General features: G+C 34.1%; 1 protein-coding gene across 4 annotated transcripts in view; it reads right to left on the bottom strand.

Moving 5' to 3' along the window:
• cntn5 (contactin 5) overlaps positions 1 to 24,260 on the bottom strand; it is a 329,953-nt gene extending 305,693 nt beyond the window's left edge. For 2 of the 4 annotated variants that reach the window (XM_051870638.1, XM_051870642.1), the window contains exon 1: positions 23,523 to 24,258. The gene's annotated coding sequence lies outside the window, so the exon portion shown is untranslated. Of the gene's footprint in view, positions 1 to 23,522 lie in introns of all 4 variants that reach the window. The other 2 variants (XM_051870641.1, XM_051870640.1) reach the window with 2 other exon arrangements.
• Positions 24,261 to 24,998: the final 738 nt, after the last annotated feature.

Genomic DNA, 24,998 nt, shown 5'->3' with positions numbered 1-24,998 from the left:
ATTGCATCATTTGTTCAGCACATAGGCCTAAGATGTGCACCAGTACTAAAATAACATTTTTAGACTGGCATTTCAAGAGAGATAAAGGAACTCTTTATTTTCATTTTGTTATTTTCCAGAAAGACAAGGATATTTTTATGAGAAATATATAGGCCTACACTCAGTTTGTTGTAACAGAAATGCTATTTGGATTTATAAGAGCCGCATTTATAAAGTCACTGCACTTCAGTGATGCACAACATCTGTAAAGTTTTCTATACAAAACTATGACAAGTTAACAAGTCCATGTTAACTGTGATAGCTAAATGATCATCCTTCTTTGCTTATAACAATCAAAATTATTTGTTATGGATGTGGACCATTATAAAGACTTCATATCACATGTCAGTATCAAAGTGAGAATAACAAACCACCATGCTTGCTCTTTTCTGTCATGACAACTGGTCTTAGTGGAATAGACCTGCTATGCTGCTGCTGCTGCTGCTGCTGTTATTGCAGCTGCTGTTCATTTAACTTGATTTAGATCTGTGATGTGATTCACACTTTTGGGAAGGGGATATACATTTATTTAAATAAGTAATTGTTTTAGTTTTACCACATATTCCAGTTTTAACTTGAATTGTATTGTCTTATAGATTCGGTTTGACTGATTTACAGTCACTAACTACAAAGCTAACTGAAATCATGAATAAAGCAAGGTCGCATTGCAATTTAAATTAGTTTCATTGTGCAACCCAGTTCTGTATTTCAGAATTGGGTAATTTCAGAACTGTCACATATGTAACAATTTTATCCTGATTAATATGAAAATGTCAATAAACACAATTAAATATTAAATGTTATTTGGAGAGATAACCCTTCTACAATTATGCTGTTATTTCTATTTTTGAATTCCTACAAATTGAATGCTTACAAAAAAAGTTTTTTGTTTTTTTTTTATAAATTGGAGGGATATTTTTCTAATGGCTGCACTTTGTCTGCCGGGGTTTAGGATTCTATACACAAATGGTTTGTTTTACTGGTAATTAGTATATTCTCTGAGAAGTTACATTTCACGTTTTCACTGCAAATGTCACGTCCATACGGCTGGAATTGCTCTGTTTCAGCTAATGCAACTCAGAGCTCACTGAAATGATCGAATGGCCATGAAAACCCCCAAACAGACTAGATAAGCAAAATTACTTCCCAGACAGGCTTGATCTATTATGTATCTGGACTGAACATTTTGTAGGGCATTTTGTGCTTCGGCTGAGACTGCTCTTCTTGTTAAAACAGAAGAGAAAGGATGGCCGGTGCCGATACTGGGAAGTGCTGTAAGAGATGCTTAAAACCTGACACTTAGATTAAACTTCATCTTTCACCAAGACCAGGTTCAACAAGGCAAATCTTGCTAGATCTCAATCCAATTACGAATCTTAGGCAATTGAAAATCATAGTGCAAAGGTTCTAAAAAAAGTTTTACAAATGCCGAAAACTCTTCAAGAATCTTCTGAAGGATCACATATGAACAAACCTGGTTGAAAAACCAAATCACAAGGTAGTTAAAGTTGTTTGTGGAACATGGTAGCTGGTTGTTACTGGACCAAAATGATGTAGTTGCTCAGCCAAAACAGCCTGGACCAGATAATTACAAGTTTGGATCAGCTAGAAACCATCTGTGGGTGTTTTTTTTAACAAGCATACTTTTTTTTTTTTTTTTAAGAAAATTTGAATGCAGCATTTTTAATTCAGTAAAATGAGATTCCAAACACATAGTGCAGACTATAAATAAATATCATGAAGTTCCATAAATGGTGAGAGAGGTCAAAAACATATAATGGTGTGGAATTCTAAACAATTTTTGTCAGTTTGAACCCATTTGTTCCAAACAGTACAAATATTCCAACTATTAACCCAAATGCATGTGACAGGAATAACTTGAATCCCAATGTAAGGCCTGTTTTCTGGGACACAAGTGTGTGTACAACACACACACACAGCCTGAGGAAATTTATTTCCATTGTTCTATATCTCAGGGGAAAATGTATGTACGTTTGTATTCCTGCTTTGGCAAAACTGCTATTTACCTACAAATAGAGCTATTAGCCCTTTGCGTGCTGTTGTGAGCGTCTATTCAGAGCTTTGAAGAAATGGCTCCTTCAATCAGTCAATTCCTTGTGAGACCTACCAAATTATCAACAGATTACAGAGCCTTTAAGTCATCATGGTAAAAGCTGTCATCATTAATTCCAAAAATATCTTCAAATCTTTCTCCATGAGAAGAAAGCTTTTGTTCCATTTTGAGATATTCCTCAGCATTAAAACCTTTGACAGGCCCATGCGTAACTACCACTTTGTTTGTTAACGTTAGTTAATTCATTTAGTATCATGAAGTAATAGTGACAACTTTTACAGCATTTATAAATACTCTATTGTTCATTGTTAATTCATGTTTGTTCATAATATATAACCTCATTTATACAACTTAAAGGGATAGTTCACCCAAAAATGAAAATTCTGTCATTTACTCACCCTTATGTTTCTCCAAACCTTTATGAGTTTATTTCTTCTGTTGAACACAAAAGAAGATATTTTGAAGAATGTTGGTAACCAGACAGCTGACAGTAGCCATTGACATCCATAGTATTTTTTTATTTTCTACTATGGAAGTCAGTGGTTACCGTCAACTGTCTGGTTACCAACATTCTTCAAAATATCTTCTTTGTAGTTCAACAGAAGAAAGAAACCCATACAGTTTTAGAACAATATAAGGGTGAGTAAATGATGACAGAATTTTCATTTTTGGGTGAACTAACCCTTTAAATACTGCAGAGTGTTAATTGTTAGTTGTTGAAACCTGATGCATTACCCGTTAACAAATTGAACTTTGATGTAAAGTGTTAATATAACATTATAAATTTGAAACTCTATGTTTTTTTTATTTTTTTTTTAAATTATTAAGGTCAACATGAAATAAAAATGGACCCTATTAACTTCTCCATTCTGCTACGTTACACATACTTTTCATGATCTAATCCAGGGTTATTATCGTTAATTACTACTAAAACATTTTGTAAATTGAAATAAAGCTGAAAATAAAATAAAATGAAAAATCAATAGAAAAACTTTAAATGAAAATTGGAAATGTGGTCTTGGCAGCTAAATGAAATAACAAAGTTGAAACACCAAAAGTACTGGAAATAAATAAAATCTAATAAAAAATGACAAGAGCACATAAAGAGCACATAAAAATGAAAACTAAAAATATAAAAATAAAAACAAATTCAAAATATTAATAAAAACTAGTATATAAATAATATTAAAATAAAATAACACTGATCCAATGAATTCCTTATGCATAAATTCAAGTCCTGCTCTACATTTTTCCTCACTGAATACCCCGTTTCACTGAAATATGTCACATATGTAAGTAAAATGGGTTGAGAACAGTGTTTCACGTTGACTTGATGTGAAGTCTGAAAACACCATGTATAAATATTCACTTTCCCAACATCAGTGTCTTTGTCTTGCCTCACATCTCGCTGTCAGAGATCCAGCCCTGCCCCACCTCACAGCCTGCTATTTGACTTCCTCCTGCACCAGAGAGCCTCTCATTACTGTCCCTCCAGCTTTCAGATCCGCACCTGCCACGCGCTTGTTAGACCGTTCAAAAATAACACATCAAAGCGAGAGACTCTTTAACACAGCCTGTCCAGATAAGGTCGCCCCTCTGTCACACAAAATCAAAAGCGAGTGAGAGAAAGTAGAGGAGCCCTTTCACAGCCTGAGGGTTCACCGGCACATCATCACTGGGATTGCATGCATGTGACAGCACAGCACCGGTGTCCCCATCCAAACATCGTACTTACGTTATTCCAAGAGTTGAAGTGAGCAATTGTGTTTGGAGAATTAGATTTTTCAGCTTTGGTGATATTTATTGCATATTGCAGTGCATGTGCATTTGTTTTGATTTTTTTTCTTTCTTTTTATTTTTTTTCTTAAATGAGAGGAAGCATCATTTCAACCAATTAGCATTGTAGCCAAGTAGATAAAACAGAAAAATCTAGTTAAAATGAAAAAGGCATGTTTTCTACTGCTTTTCGCTAAATTGCCAAATGGAATATGTAAATGTTTTTTTTTTTTTTTTTTTTTTTTTTTTTTTATAATTGTACCAATAAAGCAAAAGGACAACTCTTTATATCGATAGTACTCTTTAGACATTCTACTAACTACAAGTAACTTTGCAACTACATGTCAACAGTCAGTAGAGTATTAGTAGATTTTCGATCCCACTTTCTATTAAGTGTCATTAACTACTGTGTACTAACATTTAAATTGATAATTTGATACAGTGCTCTAATTGTGTACATACATGTTATTACATTGTAGTTATACATTAACTACAATGTAATACAACTGTAATTACATCTATAATTAAACTATTGACCCTTCCCTTACACCTTAACCCACCCTTAAACCTACCCATACCACCAAACCTGTCCCTAACCTTACCCGTATCCCACATCAATAGCAGCAAAAGTGTTTTGGAATACATTCTGAACACAATAAGTACACTGTACTTTTTTGAAGTACATAGTAATTAAAGACACCTAATATAAAGTGTGACCGATTGTCTGCTTACTATCTACTAACACTTTATTTTGACAGTCCCCCAACAGACATTCTACTGACTATAAGTAACTTTGCAAGTACAAGTCAACTTATACAACCCCTAACAGTCTACTAATACTCTTACGGGAGTATTAGTTGCAAATGTAGTTGCAAATTACTGAAAGTTAGTTGACATTAAGTTGCAAAGTTACTTATTGTTAGTAGAATATCTAAAGTGGACTATCGAAATAAAGTGTAACCAACAAAAGTAATAAACATCAATATTAACTGACATTTATATATTATCACCAAAACATTTTAAAATCTTATGAGTTATGTAAACAAATTGATTGCTGAATTATTGTTTTAAATAGACATAAGAACTGACTCAGGAATGGAACAACCATTTTCGAATACCAAAAAAAGATGGGGGAAAAGGTGTACATTTGAATTATTTCTTATTTTTTATCTATATATATATATATATATATATATAGTGTCTTGCATTAAAAAAAAAAGGCACATAGTGGCATATAGTAGTTTTTCCTTAATGTGAAATGGTGAAAAAAAAAAAAAAAAAATCAAATGTGTTTTTGTAATCAATTTGATGTTAACAAAAACAATTATTGCACATGGATGAAACCATTTTTCATAAATTATTTTTTAAAACTATACTTCAACTTTGTAGATCATTCATAAAGCCATTTTTTTAACTACTGGCATAAGATGTTACTGTCTCCTTTGGATGAATCGCTCTGTTGTATCCCACAATTGTAAGTCACTTATATAAAAGCATCTTCTAAGTGAATAAAATTAATGAATACAAATGCATCTATCAAGCTAACCCATGTTTTCCAAATACAATTTCAAGTCTATATGACAGTATGCCATATAGAGCAACTCGTTTCGCTAAAAGTCATGTCAAGTTAGAGTCATACACTTGTGGAAAGCGCACCAATATGTGGCACAAAAACGCTTTGGGGTGACTAGAGTTTGAGTCCTGGTTTGTGGACCTTTCCCAATCCCATTCTCCAAGTGTTTCTCTCCACAAACTGTCGTATCAATATTGTTGAAGAAAAACAGTAGGCCTACCGCTAGGGTTTACTATCCAGTAGTGATACATTCTTTCCTATGATAGCGATCTCTTTAGTCTCTCATTGAAAGTGTCTCTAAGCTTTCTTATCTCTCCGCCCTCCAGACACTTCTCGTCAGCTCACTCTCCTAAATCTACACCTAATCTCAGATTTATCTGGAATCCAAAATTTGCTCCCATTCCAGGTGTTCGCACAAAGCTTTTTGTGCTTTCCTTTAAAACAGGGCTGTGGTGTAAAGCTGAACTGTTTACGATGGAACAGATGACTGCCTCTGCGCTGTAACATACCCCATGCTGACATCTCCCAGTATGACCAGTTAAGAATAATTAAAACTGATTAGACTTCAAGGCCTCCGTAAACAAAGGGCTTCAATTAGGTCTGCATCTGCTGAGGTTGAAGAGTTTCACTTTAAATGCAAAACAAGGGAGACACGTTCACATCGCATTTTGCAAATGTGCTTTTAATATTTTATGCAAACTAAATTACTTAGGCCAACAGTCAAATAGCTAAACCTCTGCGTTATTACTCGGAGACGCTTTAAGGTGCTGCCAAGCAGGAAATAATTTAAAATCACACTGAGAGTATTCATTTTCCCATCATGGCTTGATCTGGAGTGCAAGACTGACTCAGGCCAGTCAAAATGGATGGAATCTATATCTCGATTCATCAGTGAGCTTTTATCCGTCTTTTCCTATGTCTGATTGAGTGTTTTGTTTGGGATATATCCGAATCTTTCTGTCCTTCGTGACATTGCTCAACTGAAGAGCGATACAATTAAACCTGAAGTATCTTGTGAATATCTTTTCTATGTGTTCGTCCTAGCGTTGTAACCCTGCACAGGCGACAGCCTGAGGCTATTTGTGAATGATATGCGTAATGGGAACAAGGTAACCTGAATGCCATCACGGAAAGGGGAAAATTGGGTGAATCAATCATGTTGGGTGAGACACATTTGCTCAAATGCAATACAGAACTGAGAATTGTGAAATCCCTGCATTGAAGTTAATAGTAGGAGAAAATTATGGCACTTTTCCACTGCATGGTACAGTTCGGTAAGGCTTGGTGCGGCTCACTTTTTGACGCTTTTCTACTGCATGATATGGCTCGGTACCAAGCGAGCCATACCGATACTAAAATATGATGTGTAAACACTGCAGATCACTGATTGGTCAGAAAGAATCATCACTACCAGCATCACTGGATTTGAAACATGAGACACCAAACCCGCTAGATTTAAATATTCAGTAACAGCCACCGTAGTATCATTTGTTCTCACAACTTCTTTAAATGCTTTAAATGACCGTCGTACGCAACTTGAAAAAAGAAATGGCTTTAGCGTTGTCAGTAGAGGAGGTTCAGACGTTCCTCTCATTGGTAGCTAAGGAGCGGATCCATGGCAGTAGAGGCGGCGCAACTATAACGATCAGTCTATAATCCCACCCAAGTTGAAGTGGTACTAAACTGCAGTGGAAAAGCAAACCGAAAGTAAAGCGAGCCAAGCCGTAAATGAAAGATCAAAAGGATTAACAATGCAGATTAATTTTCACAGTCGCCTTTGCTTATATTTACCAAGGGTGCCAATATTTGTGGAGGGCACTATATATATATATATATATATATATATATATATATATATACACATGGTTACTTTTCAATGGCCATAAATCAAGATTTTGCTTTTTGTTTTTTTTTGTTTGTTTTTTTTGTCGGCATTGTGGTGTAGTTACATCATCTACCAGCAGTGGTTAATTGCTGAAACCTATCAGACAAGCTTTGACCTCATGTTCGGATCATGTTCTGATTCTGAATCCTTTTCAACCCCTCCTGTCAAACCCCCTGCCTTCATTCTGGTATGCCACGCCCACTTTTCACAAATCAATTAATTCTTGACCAAATAAAATTAAGCCCCGCTCTATATTTGTCTCATTTAATACCTTGTTTCACTCAAATAACATTGGATTATAGAAACAGCTTTCACCTTGATTTTTTTTTTTTTTTTTTTTTTTAAATATCCTTTTAGGTAAGACATTGCACATTACTACACTGACACTACATGTTGGTGTCGGTTGATATATAAATATATGATAAATGATGCAAGAAAGCATTGGAGCTGATAAAAGATTAAATATTTTCAGTTATAAATTCTGATTTCAACTCTAAATAATTTTGTCCTGAACATCAAACAGAAAAGAGCATGAATCAACAAGGCCAAAACAGCATCCTCTATGGGATTTTCCATACAATAAGCCAAGATATTGTGAAGCCATGAGACTCTGAGACTGCAGATGTATCAGTCTGAGCCAAATATCATTAGGTCAGAGAGTGAACTGCACTCTGGGCAAGCAACCAGGTTCACCTCCCCTCCGTGGCATCTTCTTCCCAGAAATAACTGTTAGCGACAGAAGATGGAGTGACTTTTCAATGCAGTTTCCCTTGTGAATGGTTAGAGAGGTTAGTTTAGACCTTAAAGTGCCTCTTACACTTAGAGCTTGCAGTTCAGATGTTTGTTTAAAAGTTAGCCTAGTTTCCAGGCAAGTAAAAATCCTCTTTGTTCTATACTTTAAAGCATTACTCTAAAATAATCATATAAAATGTGCTCTCAGGGAGCACTGGGAGCTTCCTTCTGGTTCAGAGCACTTCATTATATCTGTTGACTCTCTTCATATTTTGGTGATCTTTGTTAAATCTCTGTAGATGATATTATAAAGATGCTTTATATGAAAAAAAAGCATTTTCTTTCACAGGAAAAATACATTATCTCAATTATTATTTCTCAATCAATTCTCAGCGTGTGCCTGACAACTTATTCTTAATAATTCTGCGAAACCGCACAAGCTCCTCCGACTCTCTGACATCTCTTGTCACAGCCAGCATAGTGCCGAGCAGAGCAGACGAGCAGCATCCTCGTCTCCCCGACCTGCCTTCATTGGTGACAGCCAGGTAACGGTCATGCTTGTCCTAAACTTCAGCACTGTTTGTCACCGCTGTGAAATTAAGCCACTATTAAAACATCTCAATACAGCCAGCCTGACTTAGGCAATAGCCCTCCATTAAGCTTAACAACAAGCAAACTAGTCTGGCATTGGCATAAAATAGCATTGTGCAAAGTCGGAATTGCCACCAAAATTGAGGGGAAAAAAGCCCCCAAAATTCAAGATATGAATTGTCCTTGTATGAGTTCTTGTATTTTGTGTTTATAACATAATATAGTTAAGCAATATCACACAAGCAAGAGTGCTGTTTTCTCGAATATCAGCATGATTGCAAAATGTGATATTCATTTTATACAAGTCTAATAAACAATATGTTGATTATATGAATTGACAATTTTGTAAATTTTGACTGTGTTTGCTCTACTTTGTGAACGAAAATAGTTCCAAACAAAGCAGAAAAGTTGCATCTCCCAGCAACACACAGTGGTGTTTCTTTCTTGAATGATTCACTGTTTTTGAACGAATAGGGTGAGTCAATGATTCAATGACCCATTCATAAAGTCAGTGGACACTTGCTTCGTTCATGAACGAATCAGAAAGCTTGAATGAATCGGTTGAATGAATGATTCTACGATTCACGTATTACAACCTGCTGCCACCTACTGGTGGTTTTAGTTTCATATATAATAGTATTATTTATTTTTTCCTATTTCTATATTCAAAATGCTACAGTCAAACCAAAATTCATTCAGACACCTTGAACATTTCATTCTTTAATACAGTTTATTCACTATAGTTAAAAAAAAAAAATGTAATAAAATATGACAGGATCTCAGAGTTAAACTGTGTCAGAAAAAAAAAAAAAAAAACTTAATTATGTTAGATAACACTTAAGCAAAACCTGGTCAGGTCAAAGTGTCTGAATAATTTTTGGTTCCAAATTTTTATCAATTTTACTGGTAGTCCACTGTATGAAGAATTGTTGGGTATAATATTTCAGTTTACTTTATTTTGCTATCCTCACTTAATGAAAATGTCAACCAATTAAAATGAGTCAAATTTAAGTAAAATTTAAACAAAAATATCTGAATAACAAACAGACGTCGAAGTTTAATTAAGAACTCTTTATTTTTTATTGCCAACATTGAAGACATCTGATGATAATAAGTAGAATCAGTAGTGTATAGTGTCCTGCACCCACTAGTAAAAATATATCAAAAACATCAAAAATGTCTGAATAATTTTTGGTTTGACTGTATATTTAGAACATTAATCTCATAACATTATTTAGGCGATTGTAATTGCAGTGTAAATTAATTTTGATAAATGGTAAAATGGATTTTGTTGATACTGATTTCAATTAATTGATATAACAGCCCTATAGTGTATAGTGTTAAATAATGTAATTAATTGAAAGATGATTGACAATATGTAACTTTACTTTTTATAAATAATTATAAGAGGGGTGCCCTTTTTTCACTTGACCACCTGCCGCCCTTAATGTCAGTGCATGGCTCTGATTCTCAGGCAAGGTCTGAGAACTCACACTTCCTTATTTATTTATTTTTTTTTTTTTTATCATTTAGTGATCATCTTCAAAACGAAAAAGCCAGACAAAAGGAAACAAAAAACCTGAAATCTACTCTACAAGAATAGACACACTTGCAGCATCTTGACAAGGTCAAGATGTCTACAAATACAGGCACACAGCACATTTAGGTTATTAAGACAAGCCATAATGCCTACATTGCTCAAAGGAGACAATACAAGACCTCATGAAACTGTAAGACAAAGATAATGTTAGTTCTTTTTGTGATATTGATTAAAAAATAAATAAATAATGATTTCCCATCTGAAACTTCACCAAGGCATGCAGACCTACCAGAATCAGATGGGGGAATTAATTTGTATTCATTTGTGAAATAAGGTCATACAGATTTGTGTCAAGAACTGAGAGTGACAGTTCTGGTGAAGAGGCCCATGGTCATTATCAGAAAAGAGTTGACGTGTCTGAATGACAGGCTGTCTAATTATTTGTTTGGGATTTTATATCTCTGAGCTACTGTCTGCTGACTGTTGAAGCTCCAGATCAGTGGCAGGTGGGATATATAATTCTCTCATTCTGCAGAATGTTTTATTGGCCAAGCATTTTTATATGTCCAAGGTGAGTCATCAATATATTTGCTCCATTTTCCAGGAAAAGAAAGACTGAACATTTTAATTATTCTGATAAAAGTTTACTTTTAGGAGTACACTCGCATATATTATGCACTTCAGTCAGTACACCAAAATAAGAGATTTTCCAGAGAAAATACAAAAATTAAGTCTGCTAACCAAAACACTGACAGACTACTCAGACTGTAACTCACAGACACTCATAACCATTATAAGACTCTCAGTTCTTTCATATTGTACATAATGAAATATATCACCAGCACTACTGTAAAGCTATGAATACAAAAACCTTTTAAATGACATATCAACTAGATGGTTACTCAAAAGCATAAGCATATATTAAATGATTCAGAATAAGAATATACATCTAATGTGGGGATTATAAACAACAGCATAAGCAACTGCCTGGAACATTAATTTTAAGATCTTTACTTAAGGCTCCTGCTGCGAGAAATCCTGCAGACATTCTTGTCCATTTTCATTTTATTAGTCGCATATCTCAGTCAGTGAAAACCCCTCCAGGTCCTATTATCTTATCTCAGGAAAACGCTGCTGGTTTTCCCTCTGTATGTTGACACAGTTTCTTCAAGCCTCGCAGTGCATCTGTCACTTTCAATTAACCCTGATCCCTGGACCCCTGGTTCATGTCAATAACCTCTAGGTAGGGTGACTAAAAACTTATGTCTTGGTATATGATTAATTTTATGTCATGGTAGCAGTATATTCCACAGTACTGTCATAATAGTGTATTGCTGATAAAACTAAGGCAACTGTAAAAGAAATATTTAAAAATGGACCATTTGAATTCCTAATACCTACCTTGACACCACAGCAAAACTAAGATGTTATTGAAGAAAAAAATGATGCATGAAAAAATAACCATTATATATATAAAGTAATTATTTATTAAAATATAAATGATTAATGATTTACTAATAGATTATAAGTTCTAAGAAAACAAATATTACAAGTGTATTAAAAATAATTATTATATTTTAAAATATTTCAAGTATAATATATTTCAAAATTATTTATTTTAATTTTGGTTTTGAATTTGAATTTTATTGACAGTCACATTAAAGTAATTAAGAAGAAACCTGACACTGCAAGGTTTTTTTTTTTTTTTTTTTTTTAACCTGTTAAAATGGACTTGGTGTCTCTTAGACCCAAAACAGTGTTAAGTAAACAGAGCAAAGAAATAAATTAATAGCAGCTAACAGCTTTTTCTTGCCAATACTGTTTAATTAGTATTAATGATGTAATAGATAGTGATATGTCTATCAGATAACACATTGGGCACAAATCTTTTGTTCCATCTGTTTATATTTGCCAAAGACAAAGCTTACCAAGATGGGCATTTTGACAAAGAAGTGCATATGACCGTTTGTCAGGCACAGATGCATGACAGCAAGGTACAAGCGCTATTCACAGAGAAATAACCCACATACACAACTGAGCATTGGAAGCTGCTGGGTAACAAACTTTATCATATTTGGTACAACCAAATTTGTGCCAAAATATGAGTGCTTTTGACAAAGCTAGTTCCGACTCACACTTGACCACACATAAATTGTTTTCTATGTTTTTGTCATACAAAAACCTTACATGGAAGCTTGTTTCCACCACTGAACAATAAAAAAGGTATAATTGCGACTTTTTATCTCGCAATTCTGACTTTTTTTTTCTCTGAATTGTATGATATAAACTCACAATTGCAAGTTATAAAGTCAGAATTGCATGATATAAAGTCGCAATTGCATGTTATGAAGTCAGAATTGTGAGATATAAACTCGCAATTCTGACTATTTCTCGCAATTGTGAGTTTATATCTCACAATTCTGACATTATATCTCGCAATTCTGAGAAAAGAAGTCAGAAATGTGAGATAAAAAGTCACAGTTACCTTATTTATTTATTATTTAGTGGCAGAAACAAACTTCCATACCCTTATGTTTTATATTAGAATGGCTGGAAAAAACCTGAGATGTTAGGATGGAGACATCAGACCATGTCAAACTGTGATGAAAATTAAAATCTAAATTAAACTGCTGTGTGAATTTTAAAGCATAAACAGTGAGCTGATATTACGCTAATAAACTTACTTTAATAGACTTTGTCTTAAGGGATACGTTCAAAATTACTTTTTTAAATATAGTATAGCCTACAGTATAGCCTATCACCACAGGTGTCATTCACGGTCTTCACTACTCTTTGTCATGGCTTATTTGGTTTTGGCCACTTTTTGCAATAGCTCACGGCAGGGATGTTTCTAATGCAGGAGCGTGTCCAATTGATGAACAGGAGTTTTCATTTTGTTAGTGGGTATTAAAATGAGAGGCTATCTGCCACTTGAATTTGTCATTTTTAATATTTTTAATCCCCACTTATGATAATGTACATCCACTGACAATTTTAGTTTATTAAAACAAAAACATTATATTAAGGCGGATTAGATCCAGAATCCCTCGTGTTACCACACAACCAATGAATCATCATGATATCTTCAAGCTGATCTATACACTGACTTGCAATATCCCAAAATAAAATGTATCATAAATTTGACTGAAGCACTTGAATATCTGAAAACTTAGTTTTATGTAGAAATAAGCCACTTGGTGTACAAGTTAAATTGTTTAAATTATTTTGAGCATTTTATTCCTAATAATGATGCACTGTAAAGAAAAAAAAAAAAACCTGCAATGCAGAGCTGTTCTTTACTTGACTTAACCCATAAAAATGTGTCTTGTTGGTGGGTCAATGACATGACGGGTCTTTTTTTTTTTTTTTTTGTCCAAAGGCCTTAATAATAATAAAAAAAAAAACACAGATATGACATCCAAAGTATGTAAGATAGTACATCTAGATCTCTTCTATTGAATCCAAAAGGTTTTAATTATATTTTGCTACATATAAAGGTATTTTAAAGATTTTGAAGTGTCAAAAGGTCATTCGGTTTAACCATCCAAAGGCCAATACAGCCATTTAATTTGTGATTAAAATATCTTAAAATTGTAATAAACGTTTTTTTTTTTATTCTGGCATGATTTTATAACATCATATGTCAAAATAGTGCAAAATGGTATTAAAATTATGTGTAGAAGTTGTTGCTTTGTTATGAGAAAGAATGTCCGGAAAAATGAATTTCATTGATGTCATTTGGAGTAACCAATATAAAGGGACCATTTTGGATCAAGTCATGTGGTCAATATCAAGTAACATCATTCTGCAAAGGACCACATGGTCGTGAAGCAAAGTAATTAAATCTCTCTTAACTATTTGAAAAATTCATGTTTTCACTTGCTCATACACATGTCCCGAAACATCAGGTCATTCGGTACAACCGCTATAAAACATGGAAAATGTTGTAATATTTCAAAAACTTGTACTAAATATAAAATGTTTAATTGTCCATTTGTTAGCTAGCTAGCTAGATATCAGCCTCTTAGCATTGTTTGAGAATATTATCATGCAGTATAACCAAAAGTGTCATTCGGTAAAACCGAAATTTTGGTTAAACCGAATGACTTTTGGTGAGTGACAAATTTTGTCCATCTTGTAAAAAATGACAAAAGCAGTGTTAATTGATTACAAAAACCACATAATCTCAAAAAATGACAAAAGCAGTGTTAATTGATTACAAAAACCACATAATCTCATTGTTAACACTTAATAAAATTTCAAAATTAATTATATCTCTACAATTATGTTTTTTACACTTTTTTAAAAAACCTTTTTCGTCAATGACCCTGGTATAAATTAACGTATTTAGGTTGATTCAGCAATATGTTAGACTTGTATTAAACCAGTTAATTTACATGTTGCCATTTTTTAGTTTGTAATTTATTTATTTTTTTGTCTGGCCTAGGAAAATTGACATCCTTTATTCAGATATTATTAAAAATTTGTTAAAGATTTTGTAAGCAAATTGCATAGTTGCATTGTATTGCTTGGAGTCAATTGTTTTATTTGCGATAACACAATGAAACATCAAATTGTGCGTTTTTTTTTTTTTTTTCTTTTTCTTTTTCTTTTTTCGCATAGTAAAATATAACCTGTAGCTGTAGTTTGCTTTTGTCAGATAAATATCTTAACCAAGTTTAGTGTTTTGTTCTTCCCTCATATTAAAAACATTTAACAAATCTAAAATATTTTCCTCATATTTTGATGGTTTAATCAAACTTGTAGGGTCATTAAAAACAAATATCCCTCAGGATATAACTTTTGGCCACTAATGTTTGCTGTATTTCAGACCTGTAATTAATAATCACAGATTATTAATTTAATTAATTTCATTATATTAAAATATTAAAGCACAGCCAAATTATTATTCATAATTTATATTGTGCAAACTGTATATTCTATCCCCTAACCCTAAACATACTCATCACAGTAAACTTTCTGCATTTTTACATTAAAAAAAAAAAAAAAAAAAAAAAAACATCACTTAGTATGATTTATAAGCTGTTTTCCTCATGGGGACCAAGATTTTGTCTCCACAATGGAGGGAATGCTTGAACAACACAAACACACACACACAAACACAAACACATCACTCTTAGGAATATGAAGTGCCGCCCATGCGCACCACTCAACCTAAAAGCTACCAAGATAGAGTTTAGGCCGGAAAGACACATTTTCTCATACTAATCTCGCCATGCAGCCTTACTAAAAACCCTCACAGAGATACAGAGTAAAATTACTCAAATAACATTTCAGAGTAATTTACATCAAAGTGCATGGTGTTCTGTAGCATCTCTGAACCCCAGAGGAGAAGGACAAATCTGACCTCACGTTTAATAGCGCAAAAAAGCATATACTGCTTTAGTGCAGTCAATTATAGTAGCATACATCCGATGTGTTTTGTGTGTGCGTGTGTGCTTATGTGTCAAACACAGAGTGAACTTGGGCAAGCGAAGAACTGTATCCCTTATTACAGTATATGCCAAAGGGAAAGTCTTTTTTTTTCACAGCAAAAACACATACTAATGATAGCAGAAGTGCTCCACTGAATCTATTTACAGATATTTCACAGTTAAAACTTGTGTTTTTATTTGCAGTCATCCAGTGAATAAGTAAACAGTTTTTCTTTAGCTTATTAATATGCAATATATGCAATCATCTTTGCCTGTTTGTTACCAAATTGTGGTGGTAGTTATGTTTTTGGCTGAAATACACAGAAGTAAGATGGATGTGGGTGTTAACACAACAGCGCAATTAGTAACATGCATTAGCTGCATCAGCCTTGAGAACATTCAGATAAAAAACTGCTCAAACTCTTTATTTCTCATTTTTACTCCTGACACTTCATAAATGCTAACTCATTTACAGCGCAAACACATTTTCGTTAAGAAATATCAGATGAGCAAGGGTGCTGTGGTTCTGTAATCACTGTCATGCTGATATTCAGTACAACAGCTTGATTGCGAATGTGCTATCTATTTTATGAAACGGTTCAATAAATAAACAAGAAATTAGTTTATGTGAGTAGTTTATGTTTAAGACCCAATTTGACCATTTCTTACTGTTAAAGATTGGGATCATTAAGATTCTCAAATATGCATTACATTAATAAAAAGTGACAGTTAAGACTTTTACACGGTTTCTATTGATCAAATAATAATAATTTTAAAAAGTATCACAGGTTACACAAAAGTCCTAAGCAGCACAACAGTTTTCAACCGTGAACATAATAAGAAATGTTATTTGATTTGTTACACCAAATCAGCATATTAAAATGATTTCTGAAGGATCATGTGACACTTAAGACTGGAGTAATGATGCTGAAAATTTATATATATATATAAACATATATATAATCTCATTCTGTAATGTGGGAAAAAGTGGTACATTATTTAAAATGTATATCTGCAAGTATACAATTTTTACAAGTATAACTTTTGGTACTGTTTTTGTTGTGCTGAATTTAATTTAAGACTTTACTGAAAAGAAGAATTAATGTGTCCGAATTCTCTCCTGTGTTGAGATGATTTATTTATTTATTTATTTATTATTATTATTATTATTTTCATATATTTGGATTAATTTTCTATACAATTTATTTCCTTTTTTATTTGTTTTGAGATGAAATATGCCTTGGACATTTATTCTTTCTTTGGGAGATTCATCCAATGTAAGCCAGTTTTAAGAAGTGTAAAATATTGCATTAAGGGAAAGATAGAAATATTGATCCAAGTAAAAACGCAGCTTCTTCAAAACAGCATTCTTCAGAGAGGTAATGCATTTCCATTTGATTCTTATTTTCCATGCTTATAATAACAGGGTCTGTGTCATTATGGCACAAACCACATCTTCAATGTTTTTCCACTGCAAGTTACTTTTATCTCCTCAGAAAAGAGTGACTTCCATTCACTCTAAAGTATTGACATGGAAAACTCGCCATGAGTATGCGAGAACCCTGACATAAAGTTTTTGAAGACTCCACATGAACAGGTCATGTGAGCAAGTATGTGTCTGCAGTGTTAAGTCTCCTGAATGAAGGTCTGACCCAGTTGGAGAGTGTCTGAGGCGTTGCTAAGTAACTACTCAAACAGGTCATGCACAGGAGCTGTGGCGAACACCGTATGCGGCCACACCGGGGTGTTTATAACACCATGGCACATTACTCCATGTTCGTCCGGTTTCTTTTCTGTTTATTCTTTAAAATGTGAGCATTTGACCTTGGTATACAGGTGTGTATCTTCTTTTTTTTTTTTTTTTTTTGAGGCATGTAGCATTTCACTGTGAACTCTCTTGTGCTATGTACTTAAAGGGTTAGTTCACCCAAAAATGAAAATAATGTTATTTATTATTCACCCTCATGCCGTTCCACACCCGTAAGACCTTCATTAATCTTCAGAACGCAAATTAAGATATTTTTGTTGAAATCCGATGGCTCAGTGAGGCCTGCATAGCCAGCAATGACATTTCCTCTCTCAAGATCCATTAATGTACTAAAAACATATTTAAATCAGTTCATGTGAGTACAGTGATTCAATATTAATATTATAAAGCGACGAGAATATTTTTGGTGCGCCAAAAAAACAAAATAACGACTTATATAGTGATGGCCGATTTCAAAACACTGCTTCATGAAGCTTTGGAGCGTTATGAATCAGCGTGTCGGGCTGTCACGATTATTGAATAATCGCCTGATTGTGGTTTTTCGATTTAACCACAATTATTTAAGATAACAGAAATAACTGTTCAGTTTAACCCGCTATGGAACTAATTGTGAAATCACAGCTTTATATTTTACATTTAAAGTGCCCCTATTATGGATTTTTGAAAATTACCTTTCATGCAGTGTGTAATGTGGCTATATGTGGATGTAAACCGTCTGCAAAGTTGTAAAGCTGAAAGTGCTCTGTGCTCTGCGCTTATAAAGTAAATTTGGTTTATTTTCACTTAAAAAGGATGAGGCTGTGAAGAATCAGTGGTAAAAATGGGTCAGTACCCACTTTATTTGGACCAACTTGCTCCTCAGAATCACAACCTGTAAGTATGATTAATATATTTTATACAGAGCGTTCAAAATACACAGTTTTGTGTTTAAGCTATATTGTGTATGTCTCCGGCTAACCGGCTAACTCACGTTATCACTGTCTTACTGAAATACTTCTGCTAATCAGCTGTGGGCCACTATTACCTAAAACTGTGTCCATTAATGCAGATTGTCTGTCGTTTATACTACTTTGAGTAATGATAAAGGATGGAGCAAGATTTTTTTATAAACTTTAAAGTTACATTAGTCATTCACGTTTGTGCTCGGCTAACGTATGCACTGTTATTGATACTGTTAATAATACAGTTCCCATATGTGCACCGCAATAAATTAGAAATATACACATCAGTTTGTTGATGGACATACACTTGTTAATGCTGATGGTGAGGAATTACAGTTGCAACATCTCATGATGAACGTCAAACTGAGTAGCGTATCACTGAGAAACGTCCTGCTCAAGTCGTCCTTACGATGGAGGTTTGGGTTGTTTCATCATTTCATCAATGTTTCATCATTGGACTCACACTCGGATATGGTAAAATCGACGCCATCGTTACTGTCTTTACAGTGTGTAAAATCACTGAGATTTAGGAAGCCTCCGGAGCTGAATCATTTATGGTAATGGGCGTTTGTTTCCGACTTGCACAGTAAGCGGTAGATCAATCCCAATAGACTGGGCCGTCTGGACAATCAGAGCAGAGCAGGCTTGCACAAAGGAGGGACTTAGAGAGACTGATTCATCTGACCAGTCGTTTGAGAATCACTGAAAAATGTGGTGATGTGCAATGTATATTTTGAGAAAATGAAAGTGTTTTTGACTTTTGATGCACATAAACCTGTTGTAGGAGACCTCTAAAACAGAATTAAGAACCCTTAAAATAGCATAATAGGGAGACTTTATGACTAAAATCATTCTCCAAAATTAGTTTTTAAGGTGCCGTCATTTCTAACTGTTTTTTGTCTGAAACTTTACACACTTTCAAGTTTTCAATCTGAAAAGTAGTGAAAAGGTGTTTCAAAAGACATTACAAAGCTTTATTAACATTTAATTTAATCTTATGCTACTATATTTCATTTGGGACTCACATGTGAAAATGTCAAAAAAAAAAACTTCAGATGCAACTTCACTCCCTGGAAAGTAGTGAAACCATGTGTTTCAAAAAGCATTAAAAAATCTTTAACATTGTTTCTTTCTTGGAATTCCAAATCAATTATTGTAGCACAAGTGATAATCAACAAGACTTTTCTTTTTCATTGTAGCCCACACTTTTCATTATGTAACACACTTTTGTACTTTTTAGTCAACAAGTTTAGAGCATCCCTGCTTACATAGGCGTAATTTGCGGATGGGGCGGGTAGGACTCGTCCCCACCGCTTTTTGCCAGGGTTGATATGTCCCACCGCTTTTTGAAACATCTCACGGCACGGATGTATCTAATACAAAAGAAACATCTCCAGTTAATTAGGAGTTTGGTTTTATGTTAAATGACAGGCGATCTGGCGCTGGGATGTGTTTTTGAAATCATGCTGAATGCTCTTTGCCACTGTTATCAGCGGCGCAACAGTGTTCTCTTGGCGCTCGTGCACACTGCAGTCTTCACACAGACAAGCCCTTCAATCTATTGCTTAACGCTGTTGTGGAGACTCTGTTTGCTCCAGTGAAATCACAAAACAAAATGCACATAAACGTGTCCCTGCACTGATGAACATATTTAGTTTTAATGAGAAAAAAATAAAATAAACCATATGAGGGCGGATTAGAACCTAGAAACTCTGGCACGCTTAACAAAATTGCCACTACGTATTTATTGATTAATATAAATACTCTCGAGACTATGTTTGTCAGTGTAGTGATGCCGATAGGCAATGGCATTGTACCTTTGGTTGTAGTATGGATCACATACTACAACCAACTTCACATACTACACTGGCATAGGATAATGTACCAAAATGCCTGACTTCCAAAGCAATCTATGACTTATGTTCTTTATCTCTGCCATCATCCTCACTGCTTCTATCCTCCTTGATATTCAACTTCTTCCTATGACCTTATTTTCTGATGCACTGCCATCACGATCATCAATATATTCTGGAAAAGGTACAGCTTTTCCTCTCTGTCTTCTATAAAACTTACTAACATAAACCTAAAACACAGGAAAAAATACTAAATATACTGCCTGCCAGTACTGAACAATGGTGCCAGCTCCACAGAAAATATGGATCCCCTAAAAGGACTTTGCCGCACAGATTTTTTTTTTCTTTGAGTTATTGTTTTTACAAAATGTACATTAAAAATGACCAACAACTTTAGAAAGCAAATTTGGATGTACAATGATATTTTTTAAAAATGGATTATGTATGTATTTTCTAGCCTAAAATGAGTTCACTGTGGTGCCTTGACAGCATGTGACCTAAAATGTGCTAATGTCTCCTTCGCTTTCTTGTTGCCAAAAATGTCAAGCACATGGCGAATAAATTTTAATTTTACTGGCTGAAGGGGATGTCCTATGATATTACTAAAATGTAGTGTTTGGTTTTAATCAGACTGCATTCTATTCTATTACATTACATTACAATATATACATTTTCACAAATCATATTGGTCTATTATATATATATGATTCCATGATTCCTATAAATAAATAAATAAATAATTAATGTATTAGGCTTACACGTGAACATGAAAAAAACTATTAAACAGTTAAATAACTTTTATTTTATGATTTTATTTTATTTATTTTCCTTTAAACAACTTATGGAACCGTCTTCCTCTAAAAACAACAACATCAACAACAACAAACTAACAACTAACACTAAGCAGTGACAGGTTACTTATCTAGTTACCCTTCTAATATAAACTTATCCCATCAATTTACACTCGAATGGGATCTGAAAATCCCTTGCCAAAATGCTACAATACTTTCATTGTTTTCAAGTGAAATTATATAGTGTTTTTGCAACTGTTAACAAGTTCATTACATAATTATTTTGAGGCAAAGAATTAACTCACATTTTCTGAGCGTTTCTAATATTTGATTCATATCCTCTAATAAAGCTTAGTGGACAAAACACAAATAAAAGCACAGCAGTGCCATTGAATTTCATTAATTGCGCACTGCTGCAATGCTTAGAAGATGAAACAGACAATGAATGGAGAAAGAAACGGATATTAATATCTTCTAATGCAAAGAGCAGCTGTATTATGGGTATGCAAACATAACATCTCTAATATAATAACCGCCAGATTCTAAAAATGCATGCAGACGCTATTTCTCTTCTCAGATCTTCAGTCTCTTGTATTTGGCTGCCCCTGATGTGGATTCTGCGGGTACTAAAATCAAAGTACCCAATGAATGCAAGAAGCCTTTTACGTTCCTACTGTGTGCGCAAAGGAGAATCTAATCAACTCGCTACCCACAAAACAGCAGGGTGCTCCGATTTCATATTTACTTGCAAAGCTAAAACAACCTCATTAAAGTGTTACACACTAATTTAACTGCGAGACAAAAGAAAAATGAATGTACAGGGAGACACATCTTTATGGATCTTAATATTTTCCAGGGAAATCGGATGACTGCTGGAGGCCATCGTGATCAAAAACATGTAATTTACTTTAAGAAATAATTTTGTCTTGTGGAAAACTATCAGCATTACACAGCCGTAGTTAATGTAAATGTTATCTGAGTACATGCAAAAAATTTAACCAATGAAAAGATGGTCAGCTGTCACAAGTCACAAGTTTACACTTAACAATAGAGTTCCTATGTGAATTCTAAACTGCATAATGTAAAAAATTGAGTAGTGGTTTTGTCTTAAGGTTATGGGTTGCTATGCAATTTCGGAACTGTATTCTTGAGAATCAAAGATAATTATTCTTTTTACACTGTAAAGTGTAACATTGTGCAGTTCTTACCACAATTAGGTACTAGAGTACTTGATCTGACCCTGTACTAGTTGGTTCAGTCATTCAGAATCATATTCTAACATATCCAGTTAATTTAGAGGTTACTTTAGGTTGCCTGACAAAACCAATTTAAAATGTGTACTGTTGTTGATCAAATTGCTAGTTAAAGAAACTTTTTGGTCACCAACTAACAAGCATGTGAACAAAGATTTAAAAAAAAAAGTCCAACAAAGTATACATGAGAAAGTAAAGAAAATATCACAACAGCACTACGTACAGAAAAGTCTTCGTTTTGAAGGCAAGACATGAGAGCAAATACTGACAGAAAGTGTTTCAGCAAGAAGCTGAGAGCTTACATCAAAGTAAAGTGCAGTCTGAAAACTTTCCAGAGCTTGCTCTTGGGACATTTTCTTGACATATTTTCAGTCCGAGGAATAACTTTGACAAGAGTAAAGATAATGCGGGACCCAAAGCAAAGAGTGAAAATGTTCAGAAATGCACTATTGTTTCCTTGCACTCATCTGTGAAAACCAACATTCTTCTTGAGGGGCAATAAACCTAACAACAAATAAACTCACTCTGCTTCCAAAATGAATTGCTTTGACAGAGAGTAGCACTTTTAAATCAGACCACTATTCAAACCAATCACAGCTTATCTATTCCCCCCAAGGGTGTACAAATCAGTAATGAGGTCAATATCATCATTCATCTGAAAATTATCAATGCTTTGAGAGATGAGTAATGCAACAAAACGGTTGTGAAGAAATAAAGTAACTCAGTTAAAAAGTTTTTTCAACACAACCTTGCATGCAAACACATTTGTGAACTTATTCAAGGCGTTTCCACACCTTTTTACCAATGATGTCTATGGACTTTGTAATTACTTGATAATATCATAGAAAATGCTCTGAGTATTTTAGGGCTTAGTATAACTAGAAAAAAAATATATTATATATATAAAAAAGTAATGACTTTAACAATTGTATTAATTTCAATGACTTTAGTGAAATCACAATTAAAAAAAAAAAAATCCAGTATTTTTTTCAGGTTTTCCACTACTGTAGAAAACCCAGGTGAATATCCAAACATCTGGGTGAACATCTATGCATGTTCACAATGCAGGCATGCCACCATTTCTGATCGTTTAAGTGCCAGCCGCACAACAATTTGTTCCAATACAGAGATGCATGATATAAATCAGCACTTGCAGTGTTTTTCTGTGCATCATTACCGTGCAACTTGCTTCAGGTGGGACACACAAACTATCGGCGCAGCTGTAATTGCAATGATAAGCAGCATGTTCAGCAGAAATCAGACCGACTTACTCTGGATGTTGCGAGAACAGAAACAGCTCACTCCTCCTTCCTCTTCTTCCGTCCGTAAAGTGATGCTGTGTGCTCACGGAGTGTCAGATAGTGACAGGTTTTCTTGAACAAAGCCAAACATGGATAGAAAAAGAAACCCAGGCGCTTCAATCCCGCAAGCTCGCTGTATCTCTACAGGACGCGCCGTTGCGCGCGGCAGCGCATCCTTCAAATGTGTGCGAGGCGCGCGATCTCCTCCACCTCTCCGGCTGTGGTCCAAACCTCACCTACGATTCCTCCTCAGACGCCTTTCTCCCTCCCTTACGACTGATGCGATGTGAAACAGAGAGAGAGAGAGAGAGGATGCGCAGTTGCTGGCGGAGCGTCTCAGTCCTTCCACGGCGCGCGCTGGAGTCTTGAGCTGTGAGTGAGTGTTTGAAGCAGCTCGCGCGTCTCAGCCTCGTCCTGAAAAAGACTGCGCGAAAAGGCAAGCGCGCACACCTTACAGCAGACAAGCAATTAGCCGCTTAATGTTTTAGAATAGGCCTACATTTATAAAGAAATTTTTCAGATTTCAAAATTTTATTGCGCAATTATATAAAAATAACTTTAATATACCCAGTCGCAATTAAATCTTAAGTCATAAAGAGTAGTATTAAAATGCTTACCAGTACTGTGGTATTGAAACTAATCTGCTGAAACCTAAATCGCTTGTAGGCTACTGTATAAATCCCCCTGGGAGAAAAAAAAAAAAAAAAAAACAAATACAACAGCTTATACCAGATAAAACCAGCTTAAACCGTGGTTAGCTTAATAGTTTAATATGGTGTTCTGGCCCAGCCAACAAAGCCAGCTAAGAGAGCAAAGCAGTTTATTTTAAACAGGATATATAGCCTGAGTTTAAAAATATAGCTTTTAAATATATATATAAAATACTAAATACTGCAGTAGACCTATAAGAACAGTGGCTAGTATAAATACCGTATAGCCTGAGTAAGTTAGCCTACATAAGTTATTTTTGTATATTTGTACTAAATGAGCTCTTTATTCTTTAGTCAGAAACTTCTTTTAGTTACAATGAAAATCTAAACATAATTTTAAAAAACATATCATCCATTGCCGATTTATATTGAGTACTAAATAAAGCTTCAATATATTAAACTAAAAGTTATATCTGAATAATTCTTGATTTCTATTTTCATTTGAAATAGTACTGAATAGTAAATACTACTTAAATCAATTACTGATTGTATAAAAATATTCAATACTTTCTTGATTTTTTTATTTGCAGTCATTCATAATTATATAAATGTTTCAAACTTCATTTGAAATAGTATTAAATGCTATTCACTTACAGAATGAACAGCTGCTTGTGTAATTACATAGCCTATAAGTATTCATAGAAGTTTGAATCAAATCTTTTAGAGTTCTTTATTTTACGGTCAAAAACCAGTTTAATTTTTGTACAAAATGCATCACATTCTTTATGGTCAGAAA

This window comes from Ctenopharyngodon idella, chromosome 18 (genome assembly GCF_019924925.1).
Source record: "Ctenopharyngodon idella isolate HZGC_01 chromosome 18, HZGC01, whole genome shotgun sequence".
NCBI classification, from domain to species: Eukaryota; Metazoa; Chordata; class Actinopteri; order Cypriniformes; family Xenocyprididae; genus Ctenopharyngodon; species Ctenopharyngodon idella.
This window is presented reverse-complemented; position numbering and strand designations above follow the sequence as displayed.